The sequence below is a fragment of the Vicugna pacos genome, chromosome 17, assembly GCF_048564905.1.
Source record: "Vicugna pacos chromosome 17, VicPac4, whole genome shotgun sequence".
Taxonomy (NCBI): domain Eukaryota; kingdom Metazoa; phylum Chordata; class Mammalia; order Artiodactyla; family Camelidae; genus Vicugna; species Vicugna pacos.
In genome coordinates this window covers 7403498-7416610 of record NC_133003.1, presented here as the reverse complement: position 1 = coordinate 7416610, position 13113 = coordinate 7403498, and the positions used below count along the sequence as shown (strand labels likewise).

At 42.6% G+C, this 13113-nt stretch overlaps 1 long non-coding RNA gene across 2 annotated transcripts; it reads right to left on the bottom strand.

The window, feature by feature from the left end:
- Window positions 1-2897: 2897 nt before the first annotated feature.
- Window positions 2898-12709, bottom strand: LOC140686547 (uncharacterized). Of its 2 annotated transcripts, none has more exons than XR_012060372.1 (4): window positions 12597-12709; window positions 10561-10857; window positions 3936-4080; window positions 2898-3396 (listed from the first exon to the last, which is right to left on the bottom strand). It is a non-coding gene; the product is annotated as an uncharacterized lncRNA (long non-coding RNA). The 2 variants fall into 2 exon arrangements; XR_012060373.1 differs by lacking the exon at window positions 12597-12709 and adding an exon at window positions 11569-11644.
- Window positions 12710-13113: the final 404 nt, after the last annotated feature.

Genomic DNA, 13113 nt, shown 5'->3' with positions numbered 1-13113 from the left:
GAGCAAACTGAAGTGCCAGACAGTTAATGGGATGGATTCAAGAGACAATTAAGCATTCTCTCATAAAACATGCTTATAAAGGGAAAACTTCTAAGCAGCAATCTAATTGGGGAAAACAAAACGAGACAAAAACACACAGGGCTGAATGTCATCATCTGCTTTGGTGGATCTGAAATATGCATGTATGGCCGGGGTCAGGACGGTGATAGTAAAGGCAGTGAGAAATAAATGTATTCTGGGTATGTTTGAAAAATAAAGAAAATGGGGCTTGTCCAAAGTCTGGCTTTAGGTTATGCAAAGATCTTCCATAAAATCTATTCAACCTTTGATGCGTTTTAAAGAATATGTACTGGGTAGTGTGATTTGTGCCCTCACACACTGGCCCCTATGGAAAGCCCTGGGGGCATCTTGCTAAATTCGAGAGATGCTTCCAGCCCTGATGGTGTTCCCATTCTAGTGACACCAGGACAGCTGGTGCCTAACTCTCCAGGTTGTTTGTAACACAAACCTGACACTCAGCAGGGTTCAGTACATGGTAAGTATTATTATTATGCAGGATACTTAGCAAGACAGTAATACATATTTTTAAAATTTTATTTTTTATTGAAGTGTAGTTGATTTACAATGTTAGTTTCAGGAGTACAGCAAAGCAATTCAGTTATACATATACATACTGAAATATTCAGTAAGTACTTATTCAGTCTGAAAATAAATACATACACATATATTTTCAGATTCTTTTCCATTATACCTTATTACAAGAAATTGAATATAGTTCCCTGTGCTTTGTTGTTTATCTATTTTATATTCAGTAGAGTGTATCTGTTAATCCTAAACTCCTAATTTATCCCTCCCCATCTTTTCCCTTTGGTAAGCACACTTTGTTTTTCTATGTCTGTGAGTCTATTTCTAAAACAGTAATATATTGAAGTACAGAGAACACAGGTTGGTGCTAATAACTATAGAGTGCAGTAATCAAGATGGAGGAGAAGGAAGAATTAAATTGATTCATATTCCTGTGATTTCTCCAATCATCCAGCATTCCTGGGTTTTGACTTTCATTTCAATGTGGTAGATGGTCCAGTAGACTAGTACCAAGACGATCAGGAAGCCAAAACCGTAGGAAGTGGGCTCAGCTCTGGGAAAGGCATCGGGTGCCTTTTGGGGTTAGAATAGAACAGCCTTCTGGTGACATGCCCTGCTAGGACTAGATCTCAGCCGGGGCATTTGGAAATGGCTGGAGACATTCCCAGTGGTCATGAATGGGGAGAGCGAGGGAGAAGTTGCTGCTGGCAACTGATTGTGGGGAAAGTGAGAGGAAGTCAGGGATGCTGCTTAACAGCCAGCAATACCCAGGACAGCCTCCCCGCCCAGCACCAAAGAATTATCTGGTCCAAATGTAGACAGTGCCCAAGACTGAGAAAGCACGACTTGAATAAAGAAACGTAAAATTAATCATCCAAAACTGTAGCAATGCAGTCATGAACAAGACTGGTGGTTTGAGAGGAAGAGTGTTCACACCAATAACTTAGATGGACTCTGGAAGGACGTCGTGACGTCACCGGTAAGAGGGGACATTCAGAAGAACAAGTGTGTCCTGCCTGAGTTTCATTTCCTCCTCTTTGGAGGCAAGGATCAGTTCTTGCTGCTGCCTTCAGCAGAGGGTGTGGGAGGGCCTTTCCTTCCGTTTAGAGGTCCTGTTTGCCTAGCCTGGGGTTTGGCATCCTAGAAGCAGGGAAAGTTTGTTTGAAGATGCTTTATTCTGGGGAAATGAATGGGCCAGACAATGCAAAAAGAAAAGAGACAAATTGTTCTTTTGGTTCCAAATAAATGCTTGTTTTCTGACACTGCCTGAATTTAAATGGTCCTCAGTTTGACTGTGAAATTAACACCTCTTTGAGGTTAATGGTGGGGGTCGAGTGGGTGCCATTCACACCACTTCCAGAGCTTTTGTCTGTCTGGAATGCGGAGGGCGGGGCGCAGCTCTGGCACGAGGTGTACTTAGCCAGCACTTGTCTCTGCATCTCTTCGCTTTCATCCAAATATCCCAGCTCAGAGTCTGCGCAAGTCACGGGGCTGCCCCAGTTCCCACACTCTCACCCAGGAAGCAGTTAAGGCAAGTCCACTGGCCATTGACCTTGCACCGGTCACTTGATATTTCTGCACCTCCATTTCTTCCTCTTTAGAAAGCAGAAAGGTGAAGGAGAGCCCTGACGTCCTCTCAGCATGACTCTGCCTGGACCAACAGCTCATTTTCATGGGGAGTCTCCTGATTACAGAGAGCTCTGGCTTTGCTTGAAAGATGTGTAACTAACTCGTAATTACAGAACCATCAGCCGCAAAACGTCTTCTATAGTCGTCACTTGGGGGACCATCAGACAACCATTTAAACTCTTTTTTTTTTTTTGTGGGAATGGGTAACTAGGTTTGTTTTATTTATTTATTTATTTATTTATTTATTTATTTATTTATTTATTTATGGAGGGACTGGGGATGAAACACAAGGGCCTGGTGCATGGTTAAGCACACACTCCACCACTGAGCTATACCCTGCCCCTACAATCTTCTAAACTCTTTAAGGCCATCTACTTACACTTTTAAGTTTCCTTCCATCTCTACAATGCTGTCATTTTATGGATCCTAGAGTTGGTGACTCAAAGTCGGAATTCTGACACCAGTGCGTCTGAGTTACATCATGAATGGCTTGTAAACAAATGGCCTTTTGTACATTGTTTTGTACAAATCATTTTTTCCTTGGGGAGTGAAAACTCTTTTTGATCGTTCTGGCATTTTGTTAGGCTTCCTTCCATGAAAACTGACCCCCCTGTTTTTAAGTGCCATCAGCAGTAGTAGGTACATACATTGGTCTTTCTATATATCCCATGAACCAAACAGCATTCGATTTTGACATTTTAATAGTTTTGGTTGGTTTACTACAATAGAAGCTTTAGAATATTTACATTTGAGTATCCTTAGTCATTAAGGAGCCTGTCTTCAGGCCACCAGATCCGCTGCATGTACACTGTGACTTGAACATTTGAAAGCTGATGGCTTGCTTTGACTAAGTATTTTTTTTCCCCAGCAGTGAAGATTTAAGGAAGGAATATTGAAGCTACAAAGAGAATGTTGTTCTAAAGGAGATTTCAGTCTCCCCCAAACTAAATTAAGAAGAAGGGGAAAAAAAGAAACTAAAGGAAGCATTAGATCCTTTTCTTAAATGTATTATCGAGGAAGGCTATCAAATCCACTCGGCAGGTCTTTACTGGGAGTAGACATTCTCCACCAAAAGTGAAGGAGTGAGTGCAGAAGTCTTTTAAAAACAGAAGAAAAACTGGATTATCCACTGCAAGACACCAGTCATCTCTGGATATTTGTGCTTAGAGTCCTTTTAAAAGTCTGGAGAATAAGGGTAAAGAAAAGGCATAAGAAAAAATTCAAAATTGTCCCCAGATAACGTGTTTTATTAAACATATTTACTCAGCACATCTTGCTCCTAAGTTCCTTACCAACCCACCCATCTCCCAATGTTTATTCTCAACGTAAAATTGTGACCCAGGCAAACAAAATCCCAGCGCATTTCGTTCAGTTGTTTTGGTTACAAAAAAGGAAATATATGTTCATTGTATAAAAGTTAGAAAGACAGGTGACAAAAAGAAGATAAGAGAATGTCCATAATCCCATATCCCAGAGGCAGCCCCTATTATGCCTTGGCTGCACCCTCCCAGATATTTCTCCGAGAACATATTCTTTAAAAGCAGTCACACTCTTCACATTAGCTTTTACCCCATTTTCTTCATTTTAACACCATATTATGTGCACTTTCTGAGGCAATTTTTTTTTCATAGAAACCCACCCTGGTTTATTTATAAATCAGAAGGTTACTTCCATTGTAGAAACTTAACAGGGTTTCTTACGTCCCACTGTTATAAACTTACCTGTAGGTCAAACTTTGTTTTTGTGTTCTTCTGTAATTACTTTCTTATAGTAAATTTCTAGATGTGGCACTGAGGGACCGAATGAAATTGCCCACTGCTGTGTCTTTGAAATTCACACTCCAGCTCCAGATGACTGATCTATGACCTTTAAAAACAGAAGAAAACCTGGATTATCCACTGCAACACACCAGTCATCTCTGGATATTTGGTGGTCCCTCAAGCACAGAAACTCTTTGGAAACCCAGTGATGATTTAAGAAGTGTGGGTGGTTCGGTGGACCAATGGCCCACAAACCATCACAGAAGAAGTTTCAAAGGTGACATTTATGAAGAGTGACTTTCTCACTGCAGTATTATGATTTCTGGTAATGAAGCAGATGAAAGGCAGAACAGAAAGGGCTTACCTTTGAGAAGAGAAAAACCAAAGTGCACATAATAACAAATCCAGATTTCACTCAGAAGGCTAGAAACACCCCTAAATGCAGGCTTGATAAAATTAAAGATACACCAAAAATTGAAAATGTACATATTACACAATCTGGAATTGCCACTCCTAAATGTGGATTATTAAATTCTAAATATTAGAGATTTCTCTTATGATGATATGAAACCGGAAAAGTGAATTGGAAACAACCTAGATGTCTATCGATAAGAGAATGGATAAATTAATTACAGGGTATTCATACAACAGAAAATGACATAGGAGATAGAATAAATATCTCTATAAAAATCAGTATGGATCAATTTTAAAATATAATTGTAAGTAAAAAAAGAAAAGATCAATGCCTGCAAAATAATAACACAGTGAACAATACATGTTAAGAAAATTTATGTAATTATAGCCTGAAAGACACACACTAAATTTATAATAACTCTTTGCCTCTTGAGAGTGAAGGAAGATGAGATTGGCAGGGGTGAGGTTGAGGAGTAGGAGAGAAAAAAGTCTTTCATTTTATCAGTAATTTCACATTATTTTAATAGTAAAAAACATGCTGTTATACAAAAATCTAAGATGACCTTGATTATAAAACCCACTACTGTTTTGTATATCACTCAGGAGAAAAGTTGCCACAACATACCATTAATTTTATTTTAATTTTTAATTGAAGTACAGTCAGTTACAATGTGTCAGTTTCTGGTGTCCAGCACAATGTCCCAGTCATGCATATACATACATATATTTGTTTTCATATTCTTTTTCATTATAGGTTATTACAAGATATTGAATATAGTTCCCTGTGCTCTACAGAAGAAATTTGCTTTTTTTTCTATTTTATATTATGCCAGTAATTTTAAAATGCACCCAATTTTAAAGATGCTAAGATGTGGGAGAAATAGTGTGTTTAAAATTATATAAGACAAAAATGACAAAGATTAAGATCAGCTAATTCATGAAGTTATTGGGGTACAAGGTTATTGGTTATGTAAATCTGTGTACTTTAAAAAACTTTTCCAAATGAAAAGAAATACATCAAGTATTATTGGGGGTGGGGTATAGCTTTGTGGTAGAGTGTGTGCTTAGCATGCACGAGGGCCTGGGTTCAATCCCCAGTGTCCCCATTAAGTACATAAACCTAATTACCCCCAAAAAATAAAAATAACAACACATTTAAAAAAATACAGGGAATGGAATCCCTTCATAATAAATAGCATTTTAAATGGATGCTGCTCACACAGCAAATATACTGTCTAAAGCTTAGCTACCTTTTCACACATGTTCCCTAAATGAATTAGAATGTGGTAAAAGTGGGAGATGGATCTTTGAAGCTTTGTAACTGGAGAAGGATCTGGCTCGTGACTTAATATACCTAACATTTACTCAAGAAAGACTTCCTCTTTGAATTGAAGTTCTCCCAGTTTAAAAGAAGAGCTCAAAACAAAACAAAAAAATAGAATGAATTCTCTGTCCGTTCCATAACCCATGGGCTAGGAATTTGATGTTGCAGAATTAGGTATCCTGCTTGACACATCTGTTGAGAAAGCTATGAATGTTCATAATAAGGTTATTCCCTGGGAGGAGCAAACAGGAAACTCTATTCACCCTACCAACAGCCGGCAAACTGAAACCAGCCCAGCTCCTCAATTCAATATGAAATCATCATAGCAGGTCGAAGCCAGGTAACTAACAAGCTTGTAAGCCCTTATTTCTCCCCGTGGATTAAAGAAAGGCTTTCCCTAGAAAGTGTTCAGGAGAGGAGAGGAAAGATCTAGAGTTAGCACTGCCAGAGGAAACACAGACCCAGTTAAATCCGAATTTCAGATAAATGAATAATTTCAGTATGAATCTGCTCCGTTCGATTTCAGATAACTAACAAGTAACTGTTTGCTCTGCGCGTGGGCAAATATCACACTGGACAAATTAGTGCTAAAATTGTTTTCATTGTTTACCGGAAATTCAAATTTACCTGTGTTTTAGTTTCCAAATATGGCAAACGCATCAGTGGAACTAACCTGACCCAAAGAAAAGGAGAAAAAATAACTGGAAGCCAAGTTGGGAAACAAAAAATAGAAAACTGGATAGAAGTGCCTTCCAGGGGAAAGACCAGGCACGCGGGAGCTGCCCTGAAGGGCGTGCACTGCATTTGGAAACCAGGTGTGTTTTTCTATTTGCTATTTGCATAGCAGGTTTCAGTCTAAATGTGTTCATTTCAGGAGGGCTGGGCGATGACCGTGGTCCCAGCAGCCTGGTCATCACTGTCTTGCCTGGGCTCCCGGGAGACACAGCCTCATTTCAGACCTGAGCTCTGCCGCCTCCGCCCCTTTCACTGATAAGTAAATAAGAGAGTCTTGGAGTGTTTTGTACCTTCGGGTTTGAATACCACATGCAGTGTGAACTGGGGCCCCCCGTGCAGCTGGACGGGAGCTGGCAACCGTCCCCCCCACCCTGCGAGTCGGCCGGCTGTAGGGCTAAAGCCCGATCTGGGGGACCTGGGGGCCGGAACCCTTCTCTGCAGCAAACTCACCACCTTCTCAATCTTCTAGAACACAGGCGGACCCCAAGTGCTGAGAAACACTTAAAAACTATACCCTTTCCTGTTCCTCTCTAAGACATCAAAATAGAAGGAAGCAGGCTGGGGCTGGGGTGGGGGGGTTGCAGAGCGCGAGGTGTCACGCGGGCGCTCCCTGGTCTGAGGAAGCAGGGAGTCTGGCACCTTCCCTGGGTCTGGGCAGAAGCCCTGCTGCCTGCCCGGCTGGAGAGGCTCGATCGTCTCTCCTCGTTGGTTTTTACTTACAACGGTTGTCGAGGTGAGAATTTAGTTACTGGATTTTTTTCACCTGATGTTTTGATCAGCAGGGCTCTAAAGTTACTTTCACTTTTGCAAACACTCTAGCCCTGCTGGGAAAACCTGCAAACCCTCAACGCAGGGCCTTCGGGTAAAGAGGCCTTGGGAGAAGGTGTCCCCACCGCCAGCGCAGGTGTCAGAGTTGTCGCAGGTGGGGATGATCTCCAAGGGGCAGCTCTGACGGTTGGCTGGTCTCCTCTAACTTCCGGTCACAGTGGTGCATGGGGGAGGCAGTGTTAGCCCCATTTTACAGAGGAGGAGACTGAGGCTGGAAAAAAGAGACTGGGTCGTCTGGCCATCGACATTTAAAAGCAACTAAAATCTCAGGAAATGTCACGAGATAGAGAAAATGCTATTTTCTGAAATTGCTTTGAGGGAAAGACCTGGAGGTGGATGAGAAGGCGACTTTGATCAGCTGCTTAGGGAAGGAAAGGTTCGGGGAGCTGGGAACCACCACCACCCACCCCAGGGGCTTGCAGTGGGTGGGGCTCAAGTCTGAGAGAAACGGGAGGTTTGAGCACAGGGCTCGGCTGAGTGGGGCTTGTAAGTTTGGAAGCAGAAGGGAATTGTTCCGGACAGGGGAGCAAGAATATTTTCCTGCCCTGTGCTACCAAACTGCTGCCTGGGCTCTGCTCCAAAGATCGTCTATCAACAGGGGAGGGAGAATGAAAATCACTTCTCTTCCCATTAACGTAATTCTCTTTTTTGAAGAATCTCTCCCTTTTGGGGTGGTGGTTATTATTGGGTTTATTTATTTTTGTTTGTTTGTTTGATGGAGGTGCTGGGGATTGAACCCAGGACCTCGTGCATGCTAAGCATGTGCTCTACCCTCTCTCCTTTTTTGACAGTGATACAGTTTTGGAAGCTGGAGATCAGTATTGTATTGACAGTCTTAATAAATCCAAGCAAGCTAAATTCTTCAATATGAGCACCATATTTGGTGACCCAAGGACCATCAGACACCAGAGGAACACCACAGCCTGAAAGTCAGTCCAAGCAAGGAGATGACAATGGCATAAAACTATGAACATTCTCTAAGAGAAAAGATACCACGTATATGAAATAAAAACAGGATTTATTGTTTAGAAAAAAGCATGCAGATAGTAAGAGCGAGTTTTGGAAAATAAAAATCTGAAAGCGGAAATAAGCATCCCAGTAGAAGGGCTGGAAGATAATTTAGGGGAAATTTCTGAGAAAGTCGAGCAAAAAGACTAGAAGACGGAAAAATAAAATAAATAAAAGAGAAAAGATTTGCAAATTAGAGCTCAGAGAGTGTCCAGCAAGCTAAACATCCAAATGAAAGGAATTCTGGAAAGATGGAAAATCATCAGTGAAATAGCTAAAGAAAAAGTTCCAGAACTGAAGGTCTCCCCACGTTTCACCATAAGAAATTAGAATAGATCCTTACCCCAGCTGTACAATCATAGAATACTGGAGTCAAAGAGAAAATAGCAAAAGCGTCCAGAAAAGAAAAAAAAAAGTTTACTTTCAGAGGACCAAGACTCGGAATGGCTTCAGATTGCTTAGTGAAACAGAGGAAATAAAAGACAATTTAGAGAAATTAGAAAAAAAGACAATTTGGAGAAATGTTGAGGGAGAAAGGATTCCACTTTAGAATTCTATGCCCATTACAGTTAGGTTTCAGTTGTAGATTACAGTGTAGATTAGAGACATTTTTGAGATATACGATTTCTTACAACTCTTTCATCTCCTGTGTACTTCTTTCAAGGAAGAGATTATAAGGGCACCCAGCTCACAGGGAGGACAGGCAGAACACTGGGCACGCAGCTAAGCCAGGTCAGAATCCACAAGCGTTGGCTCAGACTCCGGATTCCTCCGATTTTATTTTACTTTTATCACATCAACGATTCAGCAGGATTTATTCTGAAACTTCTCAGCGACCTCAACCATTTTGTTTTCTCACCACTTCCTACTCCTCAGAAACAACCCCCCTCATCTCTCGTTTGCTGTCCCCTTGGCATTTGCCTTCAGATGATTAAATAACGTACTTACAGTCCTAGGATTTTCCATGTTAGTCATTTCCTATTTATTCTCTGCTCTGGAAGCTAAAGCTGCATTCCCTTTTCATCCTTGTCACCCCAAGCAGCACATACCCCACGCTTTTCGGGTGGGTCTGTGTATTCTGAAAGTTGTTTCTTGTCTTTATTTCCACAGCTTTGGCTTTTGTTTCCTGTCACTCGGGATAGTCTTTGTTGTGATGTGGGCACATGTATGTGTCTGGGGCACCCGATGATTGAATCAATGGGTTTGAAGTAAAGAGAGGATCAGGAAGCAGTAACAAATAAAAAGTCCTATAATCAAGACAAGCGCACAAACGTGTGAATAAGATTTTTAACAGAAACATAACAGACACCAGGCAGGATAGAGGGCAAAACTGAGAAAGTGGTAATAAGTCGATTTATCCAGGCAGCACACGTGAGAGATAAAAGTTTAAGATCAGAAAAAACACTCCGCCTTCCTCCTTGACATACAACTTGGCAATGAGCCTAGATCACCTTTCACAGTGACCACAGAGGGCTCCAGGACCCAAACAGGAAGAACCAGCCTCAGAAATCTTAAAAGCCCTGATTTGAGCTTCTACTCTTTGCTCTGTCCAGTGCCCGTCTCTCCTGGGGACGGACCCGCATCTTCTGGAGAACCAGGCTGACTGCACAGATCTTGCAGGAACTGTTCGTCTTAAATGTTTTATCCCCTGTCACGTCTCTCGAGCCAGAGGTAGGCACATGATCCAAGGCCAAAAGAATTCAAGCCCTTCCTGTGATGTTTTTAACGTCTTACAGAGAAAAGAAGGTCTTTCCTCACGGTGCCAGGTGCCACCCAAAAATCAGAACTGAAATATGTAAGAAAAGGAAAATGGATATTGGGGGCCAGTTAGTAGCTTCTGCCACAATTGCCAACTAAGACAGTATAGCTGGATGTTATAATTAGACCCTTCCCTGACTCCCTTTTTTTCTTTTTTGTAATTGAAGTATAGTCAGTTACAGTGTGTCAATTTCTGGTGTCCAACATCATGTTTCAATCACGCATATGCATACATATATTCATTTTTATATTCTTCTTCATTAAAGGTTATGACACAATATTGAATATAGTTCCCTGTGCTGTACAGACGAAACTTGTTTTTTAAACCTATTTATATATATAATACTTAGTATTTGCAAATATTGAACTCCCAAATTTACCGTAAGGTTGTTTACTATGCCTGAGAGTCTGTTTTCTGTTTTGTAAATGAGATCATTAGTGTCCTATTTTTTTCTTTTTTTTTTAGATTCTACATATGAGTGCTATCATATGGTATTTTTCTTTCTCTTTCTGGCTTACCTCACTTAGACGACGATCTCAGGGTCGGAGACTTTGATGGCGTCCCTGGGCCATCAGAGGTGCCCCAAGACCATCCTCATCCCTAACATTCACCTTCCTCTCTTCACTTCTCGCTGTCATCGATGCTTAGCCATCCTATGTCTTCCAGCCACCCCTGCCACTCCCGCTGCTCCGTCTCCGAGCGTGTGGTTGGGTCCTGACCACCGTGTCCAGTGGAGCGAGTGGCTTTTCTCCTCCATCACTTTCTGTTGGTCTGCAGCGTGTAGGGATGCCCTCCGACCACAGTGTCTGAAGGCCCTAGAGGGTGGGGTGGGAAAACAGAGTAAGGAGAGAGGGGGAAGGAGGCGTAAGAGATAATATTCCTGAAACTGAACCTCACTGTGAGAACTGTCCTTCTGACGCACATGTAAGTGCACACATGCTCCGGGGTACCTAGGAGCCACGTGCTCTTCCTGGCAGCAACCCCAATTCATAACCTCAATTTTGCCAGTTGCATGCTCCCTGGAGGTACTGTGTCCGGGGTCAGCCCACCCCCTCCTGAGCCAGCCAATCAGAAGCTCCCTCCTGAATCTGACACCTCGGGAGCAGACCGCAGACATCCCAGTTGCGGAGAGAGGGCATCGCAGTGGCACCTGTCCCCAGCCCCACAGCTCCTCCTCCCCGTGCCTTCCCAGGCCCAGCTCTCCAGCATCCTTGTTGCCTCTGGGAACTCCCAAGAGCCTGACAACTTCCTCTTTTGTTGTCCTTTTTTGGGTGTGGATTGGCTGATTGAGAGTCTTTCATTTGTTTGTTCTTGGTTGCTGTGTTTTTCAAAAGTTTTATTCTATTTTATTTTGCTTTTGCCTGAATTAGCCAGAGGATGTTTCTCCAGTTTGTAGGCAAAGAATCCTATCTTAAATCAATTCTCCCTTTAATGTACATGAGAAGCCCAAATTTCCTTTTATAAGCCAACACTCTGGTCTTACAAGGCTAAAAAACAAAATCTATCCCTGCATGTCAACCACTCACTTCTCATCCTACGTGTATTTCCAAGTTCTCTGATATTAGTTGATGATGAAGAGTATTCATGACCAGACTCTTTCCCTGATGTTGAAAGACAGGTTCGGGGGAAGCAGACACTAAGTCAGCCTTGCTCTCATATACAGCACACTGGGTACCAAAAATGAGGTTCAAGCCGGTATTTCTTTCCACCTCCCACGTCTTCTTGAAGTGCATTTCCATGACCATAAAGATTCTGTGCTCGTTGATCTCAGGACCCTGAGCAGCCCCAACCGTCTGGTGTGGTGTCCTGGGTTCTAGTCCTGCTGAGGTCACTATCTCGTGACCTTGAGCAAATCGCTTCACATTTCAGACCTCGGGTTTCTTTATCTATAAAATGAGAGCCCTGGAGAACATGATGGCCATGTGTAACATTTAAGAGTCACAGGAAATAGATATCATAAAATCTTGGATTGCAATTGTGCAGAACCTGGGATTCCAGAGGGTGAGAGACTGGGAGACCAGTTAGTCCTCTCCAACATCGCTTCTGTCTGTCTGCTTCTCTCTGTCTCTGCCACCCCTTGACTCTCTTCTGCTCTCAGAACTACTGCAGTATCTCCCCTGAATGTCAGCTCTGGCCTCATCCAAACCCTTCTCTGCATAACAGAGCTCTTTCTGAAGGTGACTCTGAAGCTGTCAATCAGTTTCTTTCAGGATAAAGAACCAAACCGTTCATCTGACCTGACCCCTTCCCACTTCTGCTAGCTAGCTTTCAATTCCTCCAAAGACCGAAGATTGTCCTCTCCCCAGGATCTTTGCACAAGCTCTTTCTGCTAATACTCAGCACCCTCCCCACCCCTGCTGCTCTTCCTCCCACGGAAAGTAGCATAGCAGGATGTGTCCAAGCATCTCACCTCCTTTCCTGCTCTGTGAACTCTGGGTAGGACCAGTATCACCACCAAGTCAATGTCACCTACCTTGGTCAAGTTCTCCCTTACCCTTACGAAACATGCTTTTGGGGAAAGCAATAAAAATAAATAAATAAAAATGAAACTCACCATCAATAACTCCTGGGTATTATATATCTCCTGGCATTTTATTTAATAATGAATAGCACCAAGATTTAGCTTGAGTCTGAGGAATATAACTATGTTAGCAGAATTTCAGAGGATCAAAGGTCAGCCCCTCACTGTGGCATCTGTTTTTGCCTAGTCCCTTCCCCCCCCACCCCCCGCCTTTTCCAAGAGGGTCTCCTTCTCTGCTGGACCCATCATAAGAGAGTTCTACCTGGTCCTCCCATCCCATCCTGATGTGGAATTCCTCCCAGAAGCACTGGGGCCACTTTCCTGTACGGCTTGAGTGCTGTCTCCCCAGTAGTTTCTGCCAGCTCAGTCTAAATAATGACATGCCTTCCTTCCTTTCTCTGGGTGGCTCTGATTAGAATCACCAAACCACATGCTATTTGAGCTTGAGGCTTCTGCAAGCCTGTCCCACGGGGCAGCAGACAATTTCCCTGACCACCATGTGTGATCAGAGGCATCTGAAGACAGACCAATCCTGGGTTCCGTGGGAGGT